The following is a 14,965-nucleotide window of genomic DNA, read 5'->3' on the forward strand; positions in this document are numbered from 1 at the left end:
CTTCTCTGCAGATCCTCTCAAGCTCTGTCAGGTTGGATGGGGAGCGTCTCTGCACGACTATTGTCAGGTCTCTCCAGAGATGTTCGATCGGGTTCAAGTCTGGGCTCTGGCTGGGCCACTCAAGGACATTCCAAGACTTGTCCCGAAACCACTCCTGAGTTGTCTTGGCAGTGTGCTTAGGGTCATTGTCCTGTTGGCTTGTCTGAGCCAGAATGGCCCATGTTTCACAGTAAGGAATAATTCAATCTTCATCTCTGTCTTGAATGACACAAACATTCACTATGTTGGCTTGAATGTAGAAATTGGATTTGTAATATTGGATGCAACCAATATAGGCATTACTGGGGTGTTATCATCGAAAGCCAGAAAACAAATGCAACTTCTCAACTACCCTTCTGAGTCTTTTGACTTTAGCTACCACACATATCCTGCATGCACTGCATGTTCAAATCACACTTTTGCAATGGTTCACTGAATAATTTGTTCTTAATTCATTGTTTTATTGCTGGTAGAATAATGTGTAGGGAACTATCTGGGGTAAAGACATTTGGCAGAGACTGTAAAGAACATACACTGTACAGATTGAAGCTTTGTTTATATTCAACAATCTAATGCATCTTGTTTGGCTGTGGTTGGTTCATGGTTCGTACTGCAGTTTCAACATCTGTAAAAAGAGGATGAATGTATGTCCTTTTGTACTCTTATCTTACAACTTAATAAAGAAATGATGCATAGAAAACACATTAAGAAGAGTTATAATGTAAGTCAATTGAACATGTATCTACCAATGGGCAATACCGAATGTACTAGAACACAACATACCAGGTGCTAGTGTTTTATTATGTGATGAAAAATAAGCCTTTATAACTTGGCATAGTCTTACCACAAGAGGTCTAACTAAAGAGCAAATCTCAGAGCCGGCCAACAATCCCTAACACACTTGGCTTAATGTTCGAGTCAAGCTTTGTAATTGGAGCATGACCTAGCAGAATCATAAATGGTATGCGTCCCAAATCTCACCTTATTACCTACACAGTGCACTACTTTTGACCAGAGCCCTATGGGTCTGGGTTAAAAGGGTACCATTTGGGACACACACATAGTGGTTATATTCTATTGTCCATGAATCACCTACTCAATCTAACAAAACCCCAAATGACTCATAGCATTTTTTTGTGGTAAATAACTCATGTCCTGAAGTATAAGTGCAATCAAATGTTCTATAAAGCATTAAGGTCAATCGCAGCATTCAAGGACAACGCTACAATGCACTGTAGGAGACACAAAATGGGAGTTGTTCTCTTCCAACCTCTTTAGCTTTGTTTTGTAATTTTCCTTTATTACTGTAAGTAACCACTGTTACTTTCACTTTGGTTTAGGTTTATATTGTTCAGAAATCGTATGTTATTTTCCTGTCCCTTACTAAAAAACACATGTAGTCACGTGATCTTATGTGAAATGAATGTGATAACGTGACAACATGTAAAGCAACATATGCTAACATGAAACTACACATTTGAAAACGTGATCCCGTGTAAAGTGTTCCAAAAACAGATGTTTTCAAATGAAGTGAAATCCTGTGATTTTTCACATGTGAAATGATGTGGTTTTTCTGTAAGGGGTATTATTGTAACCAACCAATGTAACTTTTCTTTGGCTAAGGTTTATACTAATACAGAAATCTCATGTTATTTTCCTGTATTAACGTAACCAACCACTGTGACTTTTGAGTTAGGTTTATATCTGAAGCTGATACTGTAATCTCAGGTCATTTTTCATCTTGTGTGGTATGTATGAGGTGTTGTGTTGGGACTGGGCGTGTGTCTGGACCCACCCAACCATGCTGTTGATATCTCGCCACAGGGGAGGGGTAGAGGAGATAAGTATACAGGAAGACACAAATCCATCATAATCAAACTCATATGTGTTGGACCGTATATATTTGGCTCGGGCATTGGATACTGACAGGAGATGTTCTCCCACGTAAGAAAAACAACTCCACTTCACTCTTACACACATGCGCTCATGGAAGATAGCACACACACACACTCATACATGCACGCATCCACACACATGCGCACAACCACATGTGCACAAACACACAGACACGTGAACAGACGTGTGCACAGGCACACACAAACGCACAAATTCATATCTGGAGAAAATGGCGCCGACAGATAGGGCAGCCGTGCTTCTAACCCCTACGCAACTTTGCAGTATTTAGATTTTTTATGTATTATTTCTTACATTATTAGCCCAGAATTTTTTGATGTTATTACATACAGCCGGGAATAACCTTTGGATATCAGAGTGGCGGTAACTCAACAGCATTACCAGAAATACGATCAAGAATACGACTTTCCCAAATCGGATCCTTTGTTCGTACCCCCCAGGGCAATTTACATTTACATTTACGTCATTTAGCAGACGCTCTTATCCAGAGCGACTTACAAATTGGTGCATTCACCTTAAGATATCCAGTGGAACAACCACTTTACAATTGAACTGATTCCAGAGGCTGATCCAAAACACCGCCGGCGGAGAAGAGGTATTCGGAGTGGACTTCTAGTCTGACTCAGTAGGTGCGCACACCACCCACCACTGCCGAGTATATTACTTTCTTATGTTCAGTCTCTCGATAATAAAGTTGACCAGCTCAGGGTGAGGATTTCCTTCCAGAGAGACATCAGGGATTGTAACATACTGGAACGGCAACTGCAACGCCCAAAACCTCAGGGCTCTCCAGAGGGTGGTGCGGTCTGCCCACCGCATCACCAGGGGCAAACTACCTGCCCTCCAGGGCACCTACAGCACCCGATGCCACCCGAGCCACTGCCTGTTCACCCCGCTATCATCCAGAAGGCGAGGTCAGTAAAGGTGCATCAAAGCTGGGACCGAGAGACTGAAAAACTGTTTCTATCTCAAGGCCATCAGACTGTTAAATAGCCATCACAAGCACATTAGAGGCTGCTACCCTATATACATGGACTTGAAATCACTAGCCACTTTAATAATGGAACACTAATCACTTTAATAAGGTTTACATATTTTGCATTACTCATCTCATATGTATATACTGTATTATATTCTACTGTATCTTAGTCTATGCCGCTCTGACATTGCTCGTCCAAATATTTATACATTCTTAATTCCATTCCTTTACTTTATATTTGTGTGCATTGTGTGTGTGTTCTTGTGAAATTGTTAGATATTACTTGTTAGATATTACTGCACTGTTGGAGCTAGAAACACAAGCATTTCACTACACCGGCAATAACATCTGCAAAACATGGGTATGTGACCAATAAAATTTGATTTGATTTGATATCACACACCCTGTTGACATACTGCAGGAAAAAAAACACACACCCATTTTGATTATTGTTTCTTTTCAAATCAGACAGACCTGGAGGAGGCTTGATGAAGCATTCCAAAGATCCTCTCTAGATTAGCTGTCATCTCTTTAAGGGAATACTGTGGGAAGATAATTTACAACAGTGGAGAGGAGATAATAAAACAGTGAAACATCTATGCTTAATCCCTAGGTGTCAACATCATGGTTGTTTTCATTAAGTCTGTAGCAAATTATAGGCTTTATTATGGTTGTTATATTATGAAGTAGAGTCATTATGTGATGAAGAATGTCTTGTTTTTCGTCTGATGAAGCAGCAACATTGGAGATGCTTTTCCTGTTTTGTCTAATTTATGTCCTGTAGTCAATGTTCAATAGATTACAATCCTTCTCCAAAGTGTAAACACTGCTGGACTGTTGCCTTTGATACATTTCAGATCACCTATGTGAGTGTGTGTATCTGTGCGTGTGTGCTTGCTCTCTGCACAGATGATAACTTGGAAACAGTGTTGTCTTGGCAGAAGCCTCACTCTGAAAACAGGACTCTATTGTACACAGACAGGATTGTAGTTCTAACAAGGTTGATTTAATGTTGACTGTACTGCTAGGAGGACAAGATGGGGGAGTGTGAGGGACCCTCCCAAACACAACCTCCCTAGCCCCATAACCACCTTGGCTACAAACCAAATGGCATCCTATTCCCTTTGTAGTGCACTTTTGATCAGGGCCCCTAGGGCTCTGGTCAAAAGTAATGCACTATGTAGGGAATAGGGTGCCATTTGGGACATAACCCTTCTGATAGCCAAGTTTATCCACATCTCACATTGTTATCTCTCTCCCGAGACTAAACGTACTTTGCTGAGGCACCTCTCTAATGGGCCAGAGCCCTGAACAGAATGTTTTAACACAAATATCGGTTGTATATTAAAACCAAAATAAATAAATAAGAAGAAAATAAACTGTGAAGAAACTGGCTGTGCGTCAAAATGACTCCCTATTCCCTATATAGTGCACTACCTTTGACCAGAACCCTATGGTTTTAGGGTATTTTCATACATACACTGTAAAAAAGAATGCTGGGTTGCAGGCGTTGGGTTAGTTGTGTTGTTTTCTTTAGAAACTGCTGGGTTATTGATGCTGGGTGCTGGGTTATTGATCAGATCAGAAGACCGGAGGCCTTTAGTAGGGTTGTGGCTTTCATAGAGTTATTTTTTGCCACCCATGAGAGTAAATGTCAGTCCTGTTCATCTGTTCTGTTGTATTGTTATCACATGTTATGGTTCACATTTTTATACAGTAGCTTCAATAAATCCTCTAAAAGCCTTTGTAAGTCCTATTGTTGGCATACCTTATTATAATTTGTAATAAATAATCTTAATATTATAGAATTGTGAAATGCAAAACAATTCAAGGAAAATGTTAATTTGCGGTATGCAAACTTATGATGAACAGGATGTCATATTTGTGTATGTAGGTGGCAGGGAAGTCAGGCGCAGGAAAAATCAATTTGGTTAATCGGGAGTATTTAATGAAAAAACAAACTCCAAAACCAAAGTACAAAATAACATGGGTAAAATATACCCGTCGCTCACCGATACACAAACCCACGTAACATAACATCACAAACAATCACCGACAAGGACATGAGGGGAAACAGAGGGTTAAATACTCAACATGATTAATTGGATTGGAAACAGGTGTGTAGGAAGACAAGACAAAACCAATGGAAAATGAAAAACTGATCAATGATGGCTAGAAGACCGGTGACGTCGACCGCCGAGCACCACCCGAGCAAGGAGGGGCATCGACTTCGGCAGAAGTCGTGACACAGGAATTGCATTTACTCTTATTAGTGGCCAATGAGATCTAGCTGAAAGGATTACATTCAAAAAGACCCAGCTGCAAGGTCAACACAGCATGTTTCTGAAAACTTTTACATAAATGTTTTTACAATAAAAGTGACTCCAAAATGACACAATACATTACTTACCATGTATTTATTATCTTGGGGAACAGCATAAACTGAAACACAACCAAAACAAACTGTAAATGCATCCAACACGTTTGTAGAGTCACAAGCTTGATGTGGTCATTGTTTGCTAGGAATATGGGACCAAATACTAAACTTTGAACTACTGTAGCCCTTTCCTGCAATCAAATGAACAAATCGACAGAGGTGGGACCAAGTCATTGTTTACAAGTCACAAGTAAGTCTCAAGTCATAGCACTCGTCCCAAGTCAAGACAGGCAAGTCCGAGTTAAGACCGTCAAGTCTCAAGTCAAGTCTCAAGTCCTAAACTTTGAGTTTCGAGTCCTAAACAAGTCATAATGTGCTCTTCACCAAATGTATTACCATTTCATATTTTTAACAAGAGTAATAGTTAGTATATTACATTTACGCAAATCATGAATGCTTTAAAAATATCTATATTTATTACTTTCCAAATAAACGTTATATTTCCATGGAAATACATGGCTAGCCATGAGAAAGCCCCCCCCCCCCAATAGTGATCGACTATTGAGGATCGCTATGGTGCGCAATGGGGAAATGTAGGCCTGTACACAATCGACCAACCTTAACACACACACATACATACATACACTATTTGTGTGGTTACAGTAGGCTAATGTATGTCAATGGTTTTAGGAACAGCAGTAACATCAGGCAGGATTTAGGCTACCAACTGCCTAGCCAGTTGTAGCTCAATCTTGGGTGCAATGATCACGTCCCCGCACTGACTGACTGGAGGCTCATTGATTTAATGTTACATTAGCCTACATGATACACTAGTAAAGTAATAAAATATATAGCCGTCGGCTATATTAGCCACGACTTACCATTCTTTGTGCAGCTTCAAATGTCGAACAAAGTTGGAAATTGTTGCGCCTGTGTCTAATTTTCTTCCCGCATGTTTTGCAAGTTGCAATCCGTTTTTTGTTGATACAGCGTAGTCTTTATATCCAAAAATAATAATTTGGGGTATCTTTCCAAGGGCTCCATCTGAATTCACCCGCCGACGTTCCTCTGCGCTGCCATGCACAACTTTTTCTCAGCTGGCACAATTTGATTGGCTGCTGTCCGATTCAAACTGTAATCCGTTCAATGAAGAGTTGATGCGCTGCACAATTTTTTTAATAGCATCATTTTTATTATTTGGGCTTGGGGAGGGTATCAAGTCGGGTCGAGTCATAAGGCTTAAGTCCAAGTCAAGTCACGAGTCATTGGTGTTAAAGGCAAAGTCGAGTTGCAAGTCATCATATTTGTGACTCAAGTCCAAGTCATGTGACTCGAGTCCACACCTCTGCAAATCGCCCTCAAGTGGCGTCATAGGTGGAATGTTATTCATATTTTCCATAATTACTAAACATTATTTTAAAATCCCTGCCAAAAATCCGGTGTTTCCATGTCAAACGGTTTTGTTATATTTCAGTTTTCTGTGATGTATATAAAGTGTATTACACAGCGGCTGGGTCTAATCCTGAATGCTGATTGGTTAAAACCGCATTCCAACTGGTGTCTATTCCACAAGTTACCACCGGCTAAATCTATTATGTTAAATTGCCCATTTCCTCTGTTCCATCTGACTGCGCAATCCACTGTCTCATCAGCCCAGCCAGGCAATTTATAAACTTGATCTCCACTATAGATAGACATTATCTCACATTTCTTTTGGACTAACATTTAGTTTTCAACAGCAGAGATTTGTATAAACCTTGCTGTCTGTCTCTCCGACATTTGCAACATTGTTTCAATATTGAAAGTCGATCTCCAGGTTTCCCATAGTAAATGAACGTGTCATGAGTCGGAACGACACAGGCAGGTAGGCAGCGTTTCTCAGCCAGTCAAAATCACGAATCAGCTGGCATCCTTTTTATGGATATATACAAAGAAATGTCAATTGAAAAAAGGTCAAATGAAACAAAGTTCAGCTAGTGTTCTGTCTTTCCAGCTTCAGTTTGACGTGAATGTGTTAGCTGTGTTGTTGACTAGCTCCTCTGACCAACAGTGTCTTGACGAGAGAGCACATTTTCTATGCCGGGTGAAATCGTGCCTCATTAGCTCATTATTATGGATGTCCAAATAAATGCCACTAGAAAACAGCTTAAACAATTGAAAATGCAGCTACAAAGTTACAGAACGCTAAACCAACAACCACACAAACTAAAGTTGGATACATTGTAAACACAGGTCCCACAAGGAAAAACTTAGCAAGCTAGCTAGTTAGCATTTTTTTGTTATTGCAGAGACAATTTTTTTTTTACGTTGGTGAGTGATGAACATTCATTTCTCTGGTCCCTACTGTTGCAGTCATGACGCAAGTGGCGGTATGCTGTCAAATTCTCCTACATGTTTCTAGTTTGACCAGCTGTTTTCACCAACTGGTATTTTTTAATTCGATTGTCATGTTGGAAGGTTCGCTAGCAACAAACTATTTATCTAGCTTCTAGCCTAGGTTTGGTATGCAGTGTGAACTCCTCGTATTGAACAGTCTTGAGTGACCTTACGAGATGGCAAACTTTTCTAGCTATACCAGGCAAAATAGGGCATTATCAGCTCATTGTTATGGATGTATCATGACTGTGTTAGCTGTAGCTAGCTGGCTAGCAAGCAAGGGATAAGAACTGAGCATGGCAATGGAACATAAAGAACAAACGAATCGAACGAAGAACTGGGTCGCATCGCTACCAACCAAAAGATGAGAAAGTATGAATTTGCTGATAAAAAAGAAAATTGAAATAAAAATAATTTATTTCTACCGGTTAATGTGTTCTTTAGTATTGTTTTCTTTGGCAACTGTGGTATAAGTGGAATAAACGCCTCCATTCTGTACATTACCTTGGAAAAATGAACTGCAAAGGTACTAGTCTCCGCCTCGTACACCTCGTACTGCTGCGTCGTCTATTATTTCCAAGGTAATGTATAGAACATCTGCGTTTATCCCTTACATATTGGGATGCAAACTCAAAATTGAATACATTTCAACTCTATATCTGACATGGCACGTGTCTTTTTTTTTAATGCCCATAAGCATGTGTGAGGCATATACTTTTGTTTCAAAGTAGATTTGTTTAAGACTACCAACGAGCACTCTGTGTGACCCAGATTTGGCCCACTGCAGTAAAAGTTTAATACGCACCAGTGAATTTCTCTAAATACTTATGACACCTTCAAATGTGGGGACCAGATACATAAAGTGTATGAAAATACCCTCAACTACAAGGTCGCTTCACATTAAACATTTGATCTAAAATCCAAAATGCTGCAGTATAGAGCCAAATGAAAAGTTTTAGCTTCACTGTCCAAAAACATATGCAGGGGAGTGTATATGTCTTCCATCCCTTTCATGTAACATTAGTTACTGTTCACTGTGAAATCCTTCAGACTTACTGGATAATTGCAGTGACTGTAAAGTCTCATTTAGAGCTTTGTGATTTTTCATGTCTGTGTGTCTGACCTGTCTGGCCCTGCTCTATTACTACTCCCTTTCTGAATACATGTGCGATGTGTTACATGTGTCATGGTCGTCAGAGCCTTTTCATAGATAGCTTTTCATAGTTTGAGCTCGAACCATTCGGACTCAGATGTTTTTGTTAAAAGGGCCCCTTCGGGATCAGCCCTTGTCTCCCAAACACCGGTCTAGCTCAGCTTCAGTTAATCACACAGACTAATGGTTGGCATATACAGCTGCAGATGAAATAGACTCTAATGGAACAACCCAGAAGTCTGTAGCTTAAACACAATGGTTAAAAGGTGTTAGAAGTCCAAAACTCACCAGCGTTACGGTAGGACTCATTGACCAAGGCTTTTTTTTAGGGGTGGATCAGCTTAATATTGTGGAAAGAATATTGCTTCCATCAATGTAATTGTCTGCATCATTTCCAATCCCCCATATATTTTGGGGGTAAATATATATATCCATACACGCATGCATACATATATACATACACATACCTATATAGACATACATACTTTAAAGAATATACCTTTATTATTATTCCCCGCAAACCCTACCACCGATCCCCCAATTGGAGTAAACTAATAAACACTTTGGCTTTTACCTTCAATTTATTAATCTTATACACATTTTACAGACAGTCTATTTTACAATAGTTATTTTTTGTTTGTTTTTAGTCCTTCCTCTATTTCTGATGTCCATCCAGTTTGATTTCTATTTGTAACTGTGCTATTTCACAAAAAGTTCTGAACTTATATACATTTTACAGACCCCGTATGTTTTACATTGTTTATCTTGTTATTAGTCCCACCCTTCAGCTCCATTCAACCACTCCATCTATCTCTCAACATCATCCATTTCGGATTTCTATTTGCCATATATTTTTCAACTGTGCTGTGATGCTTCACAAAACAATTGAACCTTTCTATTCTCATAGCTTCTACAGATTGTAAATTAAAAATAAACATTTTTGCTAAAATAATTATTATATTATTGATTGATTGACTATGGCTTTTCAAATCACCCAGTATTGTTATCTGCAGTGTTAGTTCTAGGAAAATGTTGCAATTCTTCAGCCATTCCTGGACCTGTGACAAAAAAACGAGCTACATATGGACAATACCAAAATAAATGATCTAATGACTCTACCTCCTCACAGCAGAATCTGCAGAGCTGGGAAGATTGTATCCCCATATATATAACATTCTATTAGTTGCAAGAATTTTGTATAGTAATTTAAATTGAAAAATGTGAAGTTTTGAATCCGGCGTTGTTTTGCATATCAATTCATAAACCTTGTGCCATGGAATGCGTACATCGAAAATCTCTTCCCAACTATTTTGCAGTTTATATGGCACAGCTGTCAGTTTTTTGGTCCTTAAATGAAATTGGTATGTGTTTTTATTTATCACACTTTTCTTTAACCATTTATGTTCTTTAATACAGGGCCTACATACAAGTTCCTTACTTTTTTCCCTTTCTACTTGCTTCTTCCTTTTTTGTGGTAATGCTGCAATTAATTGGTTGTAATTTTGGGTAGAGCAGACATTTCCATATTAAGTCTGTGTTAATTCCTGTATGGAATCTTCTCAGGTTTTGGCCTGCCATATGAGTTCTGTTATACTCACAGACACCATTCAAACAGTTTTAGAAACTTTAGAGTGTTTTCTATCCAAATCTACTAATTATATGCATATTCTCATTTCTGGGCAAGAGTAGTAACCAGATTAAATCGGGTACGTTTTTTATCCGGCCGTGCAAATACTGCCCCCTAGCCCCAACAGATTAAAGAATAATCATGAGCACTCAACACGCCGCACTTGGTCCCCTCTATACGACACACGTTACACCTAGGGTTATTATATATAACTTTAACCCATTTTATAAGAGATTCCCCAAAATTGAAATATTCTAGGCATTTATATATAAACTCCAGTCGTACTTTATCAAAAGCCTTTTCAAAATCAGCTATGAAAACCAGGCCTGGTGTCCCCGATATTTCATAGTATTCTATTGTTTCCAGTACTTATATTATCTCCTATGTATCGTCCATGTAAAAAACCTGTCTGATTAGGTTGACTAATATCTGACAATACTTTATTTAATTCTATGTGCCAAGCATTTTGCTAGGATTTTTGCATTACAACACTGAAGTGTAAGAGGTCTCCAATTTTTTAAATGGACTGGATCTTTATATATACCACTTGGGTCCTGTTTCAGTAATAATGATATCAGACCTTCTTGTTGCGTGTCTGATAATCTACCATTTATATAGGAGTGGTTAAAACATGCTAATAATGGTCCTTTGAGTATATCAAAAAAAGTTTTGTATACTTCCACTGGTATGCCATCCAGCCCTGGAGTTTTCCCATCCTTAAAGGCTCCAATTGCATCAAGCAGTTCCTCCTCTGTAATTTGGCCTTCACTTGAGTCTTTCTGTACAGATGTTAATTTTACATTATTATTAGGAAAAAAATCCATACAATTAGTTTCAGTTAGTGGAGATGGAGGAGCCTGAAATGAAAACATATTATTAAAGTACTTTACTTCCTCTCTCAAAATATCATTTGGTGAATCATGCGTGACTCCATCATTTGAAACAAGTTATAATACTTTTTTTGGTAGCATTTCAATATTGAAGATTGAAAAAGAATTTGGGGCATTTTTCCCCATATTCCATCCAGTTCGCTTTATTTTTATAATATATTACACTGGATCTTTCTTGAATAAGTTCCTCCATTTATTTTTGTTTTTCTCTAACTTATTCTGTGCCTCTGTGGTACCGTTTTTTTTGCTATCTAACTGTACTGTTAGTCCTTCAATTTCCTTTGTTAATATGGACTCTTTTGATCTAAATTGCTTTTGTTTTATAGATGAGTACTGAATTGCATGGCCTCTAAAGGCACACTTAAAAGTGTCCCATACAATTGACCAAGGCTTTGGAACAAATGGTACAGTATTCCCTTTTCCAGTGCTCACCAAACTTTTTTGAGCTTAGATCAGTTTCTGAGTCAAAATGCAAGCCGTGATTTACCGTTCAGAATTTGTTTTTACATTACTTTAAAAAACGTAAGCCTATGCAACATAAACCTATTGAAACAGTACTGTAGTAAGGAGGTTTGTGCAGTAGGCTATACAGTGAGGGAAACAAGTATTTGATCCCCTGCTGATTTTGTACGTTTACCCACTGACAAAGAAATGATCAGTCTATAATTTTAATGGTAGGTTTATTTGAACAGAGAGACAGAATAACAACAAAAAAATCCAGAAAAACGCATGTCAAAAATGTTATAAATTGATTTGCATTTTAATGAGGGAAATAAGTATTTGACCCCCTCTCAATCAAAAAGATTTCTGGCTTCCAGGTGTCTTTTATACAGGTAATGAGCTGAGATTAGGAGCACACTCTTAAAGGGAGTGCTCCTAATCTCAGTTTGTTACCTGTAAAAAAGACACCTGTCCACAGAAGCAATCAATCAATCAGATTCCAAACTCTCCACCATGGCCAAGACCAAAGAGCTCTCCAAGGATGTCAGGGACAAGATTGTAGACCTACACAAGGCTGGAATGGGCTACAAGACCATCGCCAAGCAGCTTGGTGAGAAGTTGACAACAGTTGGTGTGGTTATTCGGAAATGGAAGAAACACAAAAGAACTGTCAATCTCCCTCGGCCTGGGGCTCCATGCAAGAACTCACCTCGTGGAGTTGCAATGAGAACGGTGAGGAATCAGCCCAGAACTACACGGGAGGATCTTGTCAATGATCTCAAGGCAGCTGGGACCATAGTCACCAAGAAAACAATTGGTAACACACTACGCCGTGAAGGACTGAAATCCTGCAGCGCCCGCAAGGTCCCCCTGCTCAAGAAAGCACATATACATGCCCGTCTGAAGTTTGCCAATAAACATCTGAATGATTCAGAGGACAACTGGGTGAAAGTGTTGTGGTCAGATGAGACAAAAATGGAGCTCTTTGATATCAACTCAACTCGCCGTGTTTGGAGGAGGAGGAATGCTGCCTATGACCCCAAGAACACCATCCCCACCGTCAAACATGGAGGTGGAAACATTATGCTTTGGGGGTGTTTTTCTGCTAAGGGGACAGGACAACTTCACCGCATCAAAGGGACGATGGACGAGGCCATGTACCGTCAAATCTTGGGTGAGAACCTCCTTCCCTCAGCCAGGGCATTGAAAATGGGTCATGGATGGGTATTCCAGCATGACAATGACCCAAAACACAAGGCCAAGGCAACAAAGGAGTGGCTCAAGAAGAAGCACATTAAGGTCCTGGAGTGGCCTAGCCAGTCTCCAGACCTTAATCCCATAGAAAATCTGTGGAGAGAGTTGCCAAACGTCAGCCTCGAAACCTTAATGACTTGGAGAAGATCTGCAAAGAGGAGTGGGACAAAATCCCTCCTGAGATGTGTGCAAACCTGGTGGCCAACTACAAGAAACGTCTGACCTCTGTGAAAGTGAAATATTCCTTGATATAAAAAAATACCCAAGACGCTAATAATAATAACGCAAGCCTATCGATACACTTTCCTTATAGCGCGAGTGGAAGTAGGGAAAACGTACATTTTATGGCTTATAAAAGTGTTGAAAAAAAAGTGTTGACAGTGATGAGTAAAAACTTAAACAGGAACTCACTCATAAAAACAGCAGCTCTTTGCTGTATTCTTTGACAGTCTCTCTAGTCATGGTTTTAAATGTTTAGAAATCTCACAGTATCAACATTGCTGTAGCTTTCTTTCATGCCTGCTACGTTACTGCATCCGATTGGCCAGTGGTAGGCCTTTAGTGCACTTGATTTGCTCCCCCGAGAAGGCAGAGCTTGTACCTCCAGACATATGAAATAGTTCAAAATGGAAACTTGTCACCTACCCGGCGTGCAGGAAAACTGAATTGGGTATACCTACCGCCAACAGCGCTAGACAAATAAAATACAAATAAAATAGGAACGCCTTGGACATCGACCAGTCGATCGCAATCGACCGGATGGTGACCACTGCCCTATTTTACAGTATATAATGCACTATATAGGAAATAGGGTGTCATTTTGGACGCAGACTGGTAATGTTCGGTCTACACTCCACAGTCACCCAGAGTCTCATGAACTCACTAATAAAGAAACATCAAGGATCAGGTCAAACACAATATGTGGTCTGCTGTGTAGTTTATATAGGGCATACAGTACACTATATCCAGCCCCCCAACTTTTAGGTATAGAGGAATCAACATGTTCTGTATTACATTCAGGAACAGATTATCCACATGCAATAGTCAGATGTCCTTTGACCTGCTTGTACCTTAGGCCTGTATTGACACAGCTGTACTTAATTTGGGAGGAGGAAAGAACCCATGAAAGCATCATTATGACAGCGCCCGACCCAACCTGTGTGTGTGTGTGTGTGTGTGTGTGTTTGTGTGTGTGTTTGCGCGCGCACACCCGGCTCAATCTGAGTGGCCTCGCAGGTTTTTTTCCGTCTTTCTCCCCGAAAGACATGAGCATGTTGTTTCAGCTGTCGGCCATGCATGAGCTATTGCCTGGCCCTCAGTGTCATAAGTGTTTACTGAAAAGTCCCCATACAGCTACACACAGCTTCAGCCCAGTGGGGTCTGACTGTGACTGCCACAGGCCAGTCAGACTAACATTGTTAGAGAAACAGACCCCTAACTGAGTTCTAGGTTCCCTCCAGAGAAGTTCTCTGAGAGTGCTAGATACGCCCCATAGTAGAGGTGTACATCAGTGGAGGCTCCTCAGAGGAGGAATGGGAGAACCATCCTCCTCAGTGAATTTAGTATAGATAAATCAATACTAAATATATTAATGTCACCAAATAATTGATTAAAACACACACTAGCCTCAACAACACTCTGTAGGGTAGCACCATGGTGTAACAATACAAAACCTAGGAGGCTCATGGTTCTCACCACCTTCCATAGACTTAGACAGTACTTATGACAACTTCCGGAGGACATCTTCCAGAGCTCTTGGAGCATGAACTGACATGTGGTCCACACAATTTACATTTACATTTACATTACATTTAAGTCATTTAGCAGACGCCCTTATCCAGAGCGACTTACAAATTGATGCGTTCACCTTATGATATCCAGTGGAACAACCACTTTACAATAGTGCATCTAAATC

Source organism: Salmo trutta, chromosome 19 (assembly GCF_901001165.1).
Source record: "Salmo trutta chromosome 19, fSalTru1.1, whole genome shotgun sequence".
NCBI lineage: Eukaryota > Metazoa > Chordata > Actinopteri > Salmoniformes > Salmonidae > Salmo > Salmo trutta.